The sequence below is a fragment of the Chlorocebus sabaeus genome, chromosome X (assembly GCF_047675955.1).
Source record: "Chlorocebus sabaeus isolate Y175 chromosome X, mChlSab1.0.hap1, whole genome shotgun sequence".
Classification (NCBI taxonomy): domain Eukaryota; kingdom Metazoa; phylum Chordata; class Mammalia; order Primates; family Cercopithecidae; genus Chlorocebus; species Chlorocebus sabaeus.
In genome coordinates, this window is record NC_132933.1 from 133,779,101 (window position 1) to 133,791,176 (window position 12,076).

Here is a 12,076-nt window from a genome sequence, read left to right on the forward strand (position 1 = left end):
AGAAAGCTCAATACGACCTTCACACAAAGAGGTCAGGTGTGATATTAGCTCTATTCCTGGGGACAGCTGTGATCAGGTGGGAGCAGAAAGAAGAGCATAAGAAGGGGAAGCAGAGAGGGGCTGGATGGGGTGGCATGGCCAAGGAGGAAAGCGTGCAGGAAGGGCAGCAGGCCCATGCCAGACCTCTTCTCTTCTAGAAAAGCACATGAAATCTCAGCCACGGCGATGTATGTGGAGAAATTTGCAGAGTGCCTGGTGCCCAGAAGCAGTTAATGATGGCACTAACACAGCTAATATTTTTGAGCATGTGCTCTAAGCCAAAGTCTGCTAAACACTTTTCCTGTACTGACTGACTCATTACTCATAAGAATTTTAGGACACAATAAGAAGATTATCCCCATTTGATGGGTAAAGAATCCCAGATATGGAGGCAGCAGATATCAGCAACTACTTTATCCCACGACTGTGATAGGCTAAAATTAAACACTGGCTGTTCTCATCATGACTCACTGAAAATACCTCACCACCTCCCCACACCTCCCTTTTTTCTGTAATAGTGAAAAGGCTTTGACAATTTTGTCAATAATGTGGCATTAGTACTATAAGATAACCAAAAGCAGCTTGTAATATTTCTGGCAAGGGAATTTTAAAAGCAGATCTTTTGAGATATTGTACACTTGTTTTTACTTGCATGAACACATTATATTTTTATCCAGGCAGAATCATTTTTCTATCAAATGGTAGTTTTTCAACCTATTGCTAACTACTAAATACAGATTTTTTTTTTTTTTTTGAATAGAGTCTCGCTCTATCACCCAGGCTGGAGTGCAGGGTGCAATCTTGGCTCACTGCAGCCTCCGCCTCCTGGGTTCAAGCAATTCTCCCTGCCTCAGCCTCTTAAGTACCTGGGATTACAGGCACATGCTACCACGCCTGGCTGAATTTTTTTATTTTTGGTAGAGACAGGGTTTCACCATGTTGGCCAGGCTGGTCTCAAACTCCTGACCTCAGGTGATCCACCCGACTCAACCTCCCAAAGTGTTGGGATTACAGGCGTGAGCCACCTCACCTGGCCTGGCCCATTTCCTTTTAACCCTACCCTTTCCAATGAGAACCTGGGAGATGATTAAAATATTTCATTTCATATGTACCTTGCACTTTAAAATTTTTTTTAATGTAAGTTTTTGAGACAGGGTCTCCCTCTGTTGCCCAGGCTGGAGTGCAATGGCACAATCTTGGCTAACTGCAGCCTCAGCCTCCTGGACTCAAGCAATCCTCCCATCTCAGCCTCCCAAGTAGCTGGGGCTACTGGCATATGCCACCACACCCAGCTAATTTCTGTATTTTTTATTGAGATGGGAGAGGGTCTCACTATGTTGCCCAGGCTGGAGTGCAGTGGCACAATCTTGACTCACTGAAGCCTCAGCCTCCTGGACTCAAGCAATCCTCCCATCTCAGCCTCCCAAGTAGCTGGGGCTACTGGCACATGCCACCACACCCAGCTAATTTCTGTATTTTTTATTGAGATGGGGGAGGGTCTCACTATGTTGCCCAGGCTGGACTCCAACTCCTAGACTCGAGTAGTCCTCCCACCTTGGCCTCCCAAAGTGCTGGGATAACAGGCGTGAGCCACTGCACCTCGCTCCCTGGCACTGTTTTTACTATAAAATTTTTCAGCTGTCCCTGAGACTAGATTATGTGATTATTTTATTTCGGATGAGAGAATTGATGTTTACTTTTTCCTCAGCATTCTATTTATCATTCTAATTAACAAGTTACCAGTTTCACTAAGAAAATGCTTCTGGCATTTGGTATGCTGATCAGCAAAATGTGGACTATAGGTCAAGGTCGCAATGGCAGAAGGACGTGTGGGAGCTGCCTTGAGAGAGGGGCCTTCGTGCTATAAAGTTTGCAGAGCACTCATCAAGTTCGAGCTTAAACTAACGGGCACACACAGACATCACACTGCCTTCCCCGCAGTGTATTACAGTGAATTCCAGACCTCATAACAGGCAGACCCGGGGCACCTCATGGTTCATGGAGGCTTTGGGGTCCTGTGGCAAATGATTAGCTTTGGGAGTAACATGACTCATGTAGTCTCCCGTTTTCTCAAATTATCTGGTGAGTTAGTCTCTTACTGCAAGGGAAAAAATAATACTCCCACACCACTTGGAACACCCCAGTTTTGGAAAAATCACTCAAAAAATGCTGCTCAGCCACCCATGCGGCATCCGTGCTGCTGGAGGGTCATTTGGGAAAAGGCAGCGTCCAGACGCCTGCGGGAGGCAGGATTTTTATGGGCTGTTTTTGTGTCCAGTTTCGTAGTCTTCAGAGGAGTCCATTCAGTCTGTCAATGGGAACCATTGAACCTGTCAAGTTGCTGTTTGCCGGGTCTCCTGGAAAAACACACTGCAACATCCCAGCCCTGGGCGGGTCAGAGAGGATAGTACTAAAAAAAGAAGGAGAAAGTGTACGGCCCCGCTCTGGTGGGAGGCCAGGGCTTGGGGCTGCAGCCAAGTTCCCTGGTGATAGAGGAGTTTCCACCATGCGAGGCTTCCCGTTCTGGCTCCCTCCACCCTACCGCACACCATCCAGCCTTCCAAAATAACTCCGCTTCCGGTGGAACTGGGCAGAGTCATTGGAATGCGTGGTAAGCAGAAGGAGCAGGTAGCATTGATGCTCGGAGGGAAAGTGTTTTGATGAGCGAGGAAAGAAAGTCGAACAGCCACTGCAAGACTTTCCTCTCTATAGGAGCACTGATGGAAATGGCACTGACTTCCAGTTTCTGAGGCGCAGCCCAGCAAACCCGTCAAGGTAGGCAGAGCCCTCCCTTCCTTGGGAGGCAAAGCCCTTCCTTGGGAGTCATCCCCTTTCCTCCTCCTCCGCCCTCTCCCAGCTAATAGCAGGTCTTCCCATCCCAATGTGCCTGTGTCGTCCATGCCTGACCCCACTGGGCTCTGCCCGGTCACTGAAGCCTGCCGTATCCCTGTTCACCACCCAAACTGACCTGATCATTTAAAAAAAAAAAAATAGATTTAGGAGGTACAATTGCAGCTTTGTTACATGGAGGAATTGTGTAGTAGTGAAGTCTAGGCTTTGAGTGTAACCATCACCTGGATAGTGTACATTATAGCCGTTAGGTAATTTCTCATCCCTCACCTCCCTTTCACCCTCCTTGCTTTCTATCCATACTGTATGTCCATCTATCCATACTCTATGTCCATCTATGCATACTCTATATCCATCTATCCATACTCTATTGTCTATCTATCCATACTCTATGTCCATGTCACATTATTTAGCTCCCAATTATAAGTAAGAATATGCATTATTTGGCTTTCGGTTTCTGAGTTAAGATAATGGCCTCCAGTTTCATCCATGTTGCTGCAAAGGACATGATTTCATTCTTTTTCATGGCTGGGTAGTATACCATGGAGTGTCTCTGTGTGTGTGTGTGTGTGTGTGTGTATACCTACATACCACATTTATGTCCACCATTGATAGACACTTAGGTTGATTCCATATCTTTGCTATTGTGAGTAGTCTGACTTGATACATTAAGTCACACGTGCCCTTTAATGACCACAGTCATTGAAATTTGCATGTTTTATTGGGTGCAAGGCCTTACCAAAAAACCAACCAAACAAAAACAAGCCTTCAGAGGCGATCTTTTAGATACTAGTCAAAAATTAAAAACAACTTTTGGGGTGGAGGAGGAGTCCTACTCTAGTGAAGTCTTAATAGACTCTAGGTCACCATCATCTTCAGACTCTCTGGTATAGAACATGTTTCCCTGCCTGCCATCTCCCCAAACACACAAAAGATATAATCAGTCACTCCCATCTTTGTGTCCTCAAAGCAGTGTTCTTATGACCATGAGCACGTTTTCTCCCACTGTTCATCCACGCATAGAGGTAAACATGTGAGTTTCTTGCCTTCTCAGAACGTTCCCCTTTATCCTCTCCTTGTGCACACAGACTGGCCTCCATTTAGAAGAGGGGCTCAGTCAAGGGCCACAACTTCCTGCAGACTGTGGGATCTACCATTCAAGACTGCTGAGAGGAGTAAGCTGAGATCTGAGAACTGTGCCAAGGTGGAAGTTATGACCTTGATAAGAATAACACAAAAGCCCGATTGAAATCAGTTCAGGAGACACTGGGAAGAGGAAGTGGAGGTGCTGAGTGTGGCCAAGCCCTGAGCAGGTCAGTTGAGGACTAGCTGCGAGGAAAAGCTTGGCCTTCTCTAAGGATTGTCATGTTTTCCCTTGTTCATGGATAAGATTTCAGAATAAAACATGATCCCCTTTTCTATTTGGGCACCAAAGAGCCATGTTTGTAGTTTGATAATATAAAGGTGAAGGCCTTGTGACCTACTTACCTACTGCCCAACTTCCCAGTTTCCCTCCTTGGTCCTGATCTCCTTTTCTAATTTATATTCTCCTTGAACTTGATTTCTTTGCAGGGGGTGAGGAGGGGAATACAAAGTGCCATTTTGTCATCTGTGGTCTTGGTTGTTAACTGCCTCATAGCCTTCACGGAACAAGTACAACTGAAGGCTCTAAGGCACAAGTCAATGTGAAGGTCCTCCTCCATCTCGCCAGACAACTCCTGGACTAGGTCCTGGTTCAGGATGGGCTTGTGCAGTTGCTCCTGACAGGGGCAAGGACCGAATTTTTTTTTTTTTTTTTTTTTTGAGATGGAGTCTCGCTCTGTCGCCCAGGCTGGAGTGCAGTGGCCAGATCTCAGCTCACTGCAAGCTCCGCCTCCTGGGTTTATGCCATTCTCCTGCCTCAGCCTCCTGAGTAGCTGGGACTACAGGCACCTGCCACCTTGCCTGGCTAGTTTTTTGTATTTTTTAATAGCAACGGGGTTTCACCGTGTTAGCCAGAATGGTCTCGATCTCCTGACCTCGTGATCCGCCCGTCTCGGCCTCCCAAAGTGCTGGGATTACAGGCTTGAGCCACCGCGCCCAGCCAGGACCGAATTTTAAGATGCTGGGTGAGGAGGGTGAGGCTGGAGAGTAAGAGCAGGTAAAAAGGGACTGTGCACACCCCACTCGGAGCTGCAGGACTGCTTTCCCTCTCTTGATGGGCCAGGCTATGGCCATCCCCTGCAGCTTGGGAAGTTACTGTCCTTGTACCTGCCCCTTTGGGTTTCCTCTCCCCGTCCTGCCTTTGACCCTTCTCATCCTCTCCAGACACCTGGCTCCAAGCTCATCGTTCTAAAGCTGCTCTGTCTGGTTAATTTCACCCCCTCCCCCAGTTTTATTCTCTGCCCCCATCAAATTAGGCATTGACCATCTACTCTGCTAATTTGTTGTCATTGATACCTGACTTATTTTCAAGTTGTTGCAGGGGAACTGATGTGAGGGAAAAAGCTGGAAGGTGTTGTTAACCCTGTAGAAATTACATGTGACTATGAAGGCCAAAAGCATTTCGAGAAAGCATCCCATACGCTTGTAACCTAGCAGCAGTGGGATGCTGGGATGCTGCAGGAGCTGGGATCGAAGGCTGTGGATTGGGCTGGCAGAGGGCCAGTGGCTGTGGTGAGAAGGCATACCAGACCCCAGGGGTGGACAAGTTGTCAGGTGACCTGGATTCCAGTTCACACGCAGCTGCTTCACTGCCTTTGATCCTCACTTGTCTTAGCTGAACTCTAGGCAGTGCCTGTGACTTTTTCACTCTTTATATCCAACCCAGACCCAAGCCATGTCAATTCTTCCTCCTGAATGCTGCTCAGTATGTCCATCGTTCATCACCACCACCACCATCTTCATCTAGCCTTGTTTCTCACCTCGAATACTATAATTACTTCCTCCTTGGTAGAGAGCAGGGCAAACTAGTGCCCAAAGGCCAAATCCCACAAGCTGCCTGTGTTTGTAAATAAAGCTTTATTAGCACACAGCCATACTCATTCATTTACAGATTGCCTGTGGCTGTTTTTGTGCTGCAATGGCAGAGTTGAGTAATTGCAACAGAAATCCTACAGCATACAAAGCTGGAAATGTTTACTGTCTTACCCTTGCAGAAAAGGTCTGCAGGCCCCTGGTGTAGAGGAAAAACTTATTTGTATAATTATTCTGACTCTTCTTTTCTGAACTCTAATTCCCATTATATTTTAATAGATTTTCGTGTGTGTGTGTGTGTGTGTGTGTGTGTGTGTGTGTATGTGACGTAAACAAATCTGTCATCTCCATTTCTTGATTCTAATTCTTACTTTGGATTTTTGTTTTACTGAATTGCTCAGACATTCAGAACAATGTTTGAGAATGGAGAGCTGAAATTCCAAACTGGACCCCCACTTCCACTGAGACCCCCTCCTATTCATTTTCCATGCAAAAATTGCTAGAACAATCTTGTCAAAATCTGAATCTGAACACACTGCCCACTGTTTAAAATCCTTCAGTGACTTTCCATGGCTCTCAAAACAAAGGTACAAATCCTTACCTTGGCCACCAAGCCCCCTTGGGAGCTGGGCCTTTTCTGTCTCTCCAGCCTCATCTTTCACTGTCCTCTCCTTGCCTCGGCATGTCCTGTCCACTCCTACCTTTCTTCAGTTCCTTACGTGAATGACATTACCTCTTGCCACAGTGCCTTTGTACATACTACTTCCTCTACTTGATACGGTCTTTCCCTGCCTCTTTGGTGGGCAAGTTCCTCTCACTTACTCTTCCAGTTTCAGCATCACTTCCACAGGGAAGCCTTCCCCAATCCCTTAGGTCAGATCGCACTGTCTTCACCCAGAGCTCCTGATGTGTTGCTTTGTGGCACTTGCCGTAATCACAATATCACACTTCTTGGTGTGAATTTTTGTATCACATCTTTGTTTCCTCATTAGAAAATGAACACTTACCCAACCTCAACATCTAATTTGACCTTTCTAAACGTTAACATTATAACCACAAACAAATAGATAAGTTCTGGGACACTAAGGAAAAGTCAACTTTTAAAAAGTCCAAAAAAAAAAAAAAAATCATTCAGGAGAAAAAAATAAGTTAGAGTGAGAATAAAGAATAAATTAGAAATGTGGAAGAAGAAAGACAAGCATTTCAAGAAATGACCTTCCGGCTTCTGAGTTGTACTGAGTGGCTTGATGTCATTAGCAAGATGAACGTATTGATTTTCTCTTATTTGTATAGTAAACAAATGGAAATCTAAGCATTTTACCACTCACAGTACATTGTTTCCTGTAGTTATAAATATATTGCCTTCTTTCTTAGCCTGGGCACGTGAGGAAGGGGGGTCTTAAACCATGCCCTTAACCCTTGGGTGTCTGGCTCGAAGGCCCATTTTCTTCTCCTCTCTGATGGCTAGGAGCAACAGGTAGAAGGGAGGGCTAGAACGCACTCAACAGGTCACAGTGACAAATATTTCTTTCAGGGAGATTATCATGAGCGAATACCCAGAAACTGGCTGCAAACTCTGCCCAGTGTCTGCGGAAACATCTTGGTTCATGTCTTTATGAGTAGGGCCCATGGACCATGCAAGGTCTGCAGAATCTGCTTATGTGGGCTCCAGAGGAAGCGTATAGAGGGAGTGTAAAATGAGCCTGGCTTTGAATTAGAATTAGAATTAGAATTTGAATCAGCCCAGGCCAGCATCTTATACATAATGGGCCCTTTCCTTAAATGGGTATTTGTAATACTTACGGAAGGAAAAGAAGAAAGGAAGATGACTGGGGAGAAATAATGAAAGGAAGAAAGGGTAGATAAAGAGGAAGGGAAAGAATGAGGAGGAAGGGAAATAAGAAAGAAGGTGTCTAAGTTAGTTTTTTCCACGTAACAAAACAGCCCAAAACTTAGCCGCTTAAAGCAACAACCATTTTAATTAGTTCACAATTTTTGAGTCCACAATCTTGGCAAGGCTCAGCAAGATGGTTCTCTGCTGGTCTCAGTTGGGCTCACTCATGCATCTGCTGTCAGCTGCCAGTCTACCAGATGACCCTTTGCCTGGGGGTTGGCCAGCTCTTGTTTGGAGCAATGCCTGACCAGGCATGTGTCTTTCATCATCTGGCCAGCTAGCTCAGGCTGGTTTCCACTCTTACATGGTGGCTTGAGCCTTAAAGAGCAGCAAGAGAGAGCAAATTCCATGCTCAAGCACTTTTCACGCTTCTGGTTGTATCACATTTGCTACATTCAAGGGGTGGAGCAACAGATTCCACCTTTTGATAGGAGAAGCTGCAAAATCACATTGCATGGATTTTGCAATGTGATTTTGGATAGGCAAAATGGATAGGCAAACTAGAATAGGAAGAGTTTGGTTTTTATTTTATTTTTATTTAACTTTTATTTTAAGTTCAAGTATACATGTGCAGGTTTGTTATATGGGTAAATTTGTGTCATGGGGATTTGTTGTGCATATTATTTCATCACCCAGGTATTAAACCTAGTACCCACTAGTTGTTTTTCCTGATCCTCTCCCTCCTCCCACCCTCCACCCTAGGAAGAGTTTATGAGCAGCTTTGCAATCAGCCACAAAAGGGAGGGGCTAGAAACTTCTCTTACTGGCAAAGTTGGCAGAGATACAGCAATTTTGAGGTGAAGTTTGAGGCCCTCAAATTGAATTTTTAAAATGTTATTAATAAATCACTAAATTCCTATCTTCCACAGTTTTTCTGTCAAATAAGGCTAGATAATAAGGTAACTTCTTAATCATTTCCAGTGAGAATAATAACAACTTTATGGGCAAGGGTTTCCTCATCTTTTATTTCCTAGAGTTAAGATTTAGTACATCTCATGTGGCAGATATATATGGAAATAGAAAAAATTTAATGCACCAGCCTTAATTTATAGCCCAAGTGTCCAATATACAACAAAGGCTTACTAAACAAAGGAAACATTTATGTGTGTTGTTTTCTTACTACTTGGTGAGACCCATCCTACATGAACAATTGTTCTTTCCTTATCTGTGTGGCTTTTGGTCGTATTTTCTCTTATCATTGAAAATATAATATCAGGCCAGGTGTGGTGGCTCACACCTGTAATCCCAGGACTTTGGGAGGCAGAGGCAGAAGGATTGCTTGAGCCCAGGAGTTGGAGACCAGCCTGGGCAACATAGTGAAACCCATCAAGTAGCTGGGTGTAGTGGCATGTGTCTGTGGTCCCAGCTACTCAGAAGGCTGAGGCGATGGCATTACTTGAGCCTGGGATATTGAGACTGCAGTAATTGCGCCACTGCACTTAAGCTTGAGCAACAGAGGAGACCCAATCTCAAGGAAAAAACAAACAAACAAAAAACAAAAAAGAAAAGAAAATATCAAAACATAGTTTAAATAGAGGGAAATGGTCAGTGTTTTTTGCTACCCAGTAGAAAGAGAAGTTCAGAGTTAATTAGAAAATATCAGTCATCTCAATTGAGATTGATTTAAGTTGTGATTATCTAAATTCAATTTTCCTGTGAAATGTTTTCATATTAATGGAAGAAAGCTCACTCTGGTGAACTTTGTATGAATATAGCTTAATGTCAGACTTGCATTTAAAAAATCAAGTATGTAAGTATTCTTTTTGTGAAATAGTAAACTAAAGTTTTTGTAAAAGATTGGTAAATTCTTGCCTATGCATTTATGAAAGTGAGAATTGTTTATACCCTAAAGAAGGTTATGTCCCATTTTGGAATGCCTTAGTTCTGTCATCTTGGGTAGAGAGTTGGTGGTTGCCTCACCCAGACCATTGGGACTGGAGGTCTGAGAGTCATTTGAAGGTGAGGCTCTCACCATGTGGTCTTTGATACTCTCTTCTCCAGCTCTGGGCAGAGGTGACCAGCAACATTCTAGCCACCGGAATATACGTGGCAAGCCTCAAGCTAGGTAAGGGAAGGGAAGGAAAAGGGGGACACTGTAGGGTGAAGGAGAGTAGAAGAGAAAAGAGGGAGAGAAGACTGGAGTGAAGGGAAGAGAGAAAAGAAAGCTTCTCATGCTGCAGGAAAATAAAGCGTGGTAGCAATGGCTGCAAGAGGCCCATCGATGACTTCTCCTGGCTGCTTCTTTCCACCTCAGCATGCAGCCCCTCCAGACTGATGACCAGGGGTAATCTTTTGAGATGTTTCACAAAGCAATTCCGAAAGCTCTGTTAGTCACTTCTACAATTTAACAAGGATGGACACAGGACACTGTCCTTCCACTTTAAACTCTTTGGCTGTGCCTTGGTTTCAGCCATTTCCTCTCTTTGGAATACTCTCGCCCATGTCTTCATATAAAGGGAGTTGTGCCCTTTAGGCTGCAGCCTGATGATTACTTCCTAGATGAGATTTTCCTGGATCCATTTCCGCACACTGGGTTAGGTGTCCTTCCTCGGTGCTCCATAACTGCCCGCAGCTGATGCCAAAGCCTGGCATTCTGGATTCAGGCTCACCGGTCCCCTTGGCTATGAGCCTTTGTGCAGGGCACAACCTGCACAACCGTACAGAGTGGTCTTGTTTTTTGGCACACAGTAGGCACCCAGTTAAATGTTTGTTGAATGAATGATCTTTAGTTTTCCAGAGCCATCTCACAATTTAACTCCTCTTGAGTGGTGGCATCCAGAACTGAACAAACCAGTTTGTGCAGGTCAGGGTCCTATTAGGCAGGGTCTGATCAGTACCAGGGCCACCACAAGGTTTTAGAACCACTCTTGTTTGTTCCTCGATGGCAATACCTACCACTCTAAAACCAAGAATGTGCATATCCCCAACCTTCTCCTGTATATAACTTTGCCTTCCCCATCATCTCTATTTGTGCAATTTGTTTTTCCTACTAGAGTGAAGAAAGTCCTCTTTCCTTCTTTCTGGCCCCATCCCAATGTATCAAGGCCTCTTTGTCCTCTGGTCATTTATTCCATGGTGTCGGTGTCAGTGTCATCGCCAGGAACTTTGAACCAGTCTGTGCCTGTCGGTCTGGGTCACCAATGAATCATTAGGTTCCTAATGAAGTGCTGAACCCTCCAGGATGCTGCATGTCACAGTTCTGTTTTGGTTGGTTTTGGTTTTTTTTGGTTGGTCTTTCCTTGGAGGGCAGTGGGACAACTGCCTAGGGCTGCTGTTACCTGTGCTCTTTCCCCAGTGGGTTGCAGATTATCCCTAGGATATGTGGGTGCCATGTCCAGGCGCCCAGGATGGGAGTTTTGACTCTTGGACACAACCTCCCTGAGAGCGGCCCTAAACTGGAGCAGGGCTCTTAAGTACACCCGGAGGTCGTTTCCTTCCCACCCAAACCACTTGTAAAGTCTGCCTGCCTTTTTTTAAATTTATTTTTTGGGTCACGCTGGTATTACCCTGGGTTTTAGCCAGTTTGATACATAGAGGAAGTTGGGTGGCTTCCCAGCCTCCCTGATGTCATGGTTTGGGGCAATCTGCAACTGTGGGAGGTTTCATGAATCCTAGCAAGTGGTGAGTTTGCTGTTCTTCTCTGTGAAATTTCTCCGTTCCGTGCCATGTCTTACATAAGTTAATATGGTTCCTTTTGTGACTTGCCCTTTCCCTTCAGTGATGTAAGAACCCCAAACATTGGCAGTCACTATGTTTTGTCACTGAAGTGCTAGTGCTCATCAGATCCTCATTCCTTTTATGCTTCTCTAGGAGATAAAGGCTGGTGGGTGTGTGGTGGCCACAGGAGCAAGCAGGGGTCTGTGGACTGAAGGATGGGCCATTCTTTTATGAATTTGAGGCCTCTGTATTTGTCAGGCATTTTTGCATTGTTGCTCTTGCCATTCTTTTCCACAACTTGCTGAAGTGAGTTCCCGCTCCCTGGCTGGGAAGCTGGTTTCTTGGCCCTGAAACCAGAAGTCGTTGTGTTCCCAGTTGGGCCTTTCTAACTGAGGTTGAGCAGGCGGGGGGAGATGACATTGAGCTGAGCAAGTGATGGCTTTCCCTCCCATTCCCTACCCCCTGAACTTGATGGAGGAGCTCTGTTCGGCCCTCTTTCTGTTCTGCTTTTCTTCACTAGAAGAAATCTACTTAATTGTGTAAGTACTATGTGAAGACATGCTTGTGTTCTATGGAGTAGCAATTTGCCTTCATCCTTTCCCTCCTCACACTCCTGGGTTATTGGTGGGTTTCCTTCCAGGCTATTTTGTATGCATCCACCCTGGTCACTGTATTAATAAG

The 12,076-nt window shown here is 45.1% G+C and overlaps 1 protein-coding gene across 11 annotated transcripts in view; it reads left to right on the plus strand.

Moving 5' to 3' along the window:
* Positions 1-12,076, plus strand: part of ADGRG2 (adhesion G protein-coupled receptor G2) — a 132,514-nt gene that overhangs the window by 27,064 nt on the left and 93,374 nt on the right. Inside the window, exon 1 of one of the 11 annotated variants that reach the window (XM_073013852.1) lies at positions 2,780-2,814. The exons of the other annotated variants lie outside the window; for them this stretch is intronic. The gene's annotated coding sequence lies outside the window, so the exon portion shown is untranslated. Of the gene's footprint in view, positions 1-2,779; positions 2,815-12,076 lie in introns of those variants that run through there. 11 annotated transcript variants of the gene reach the window in all.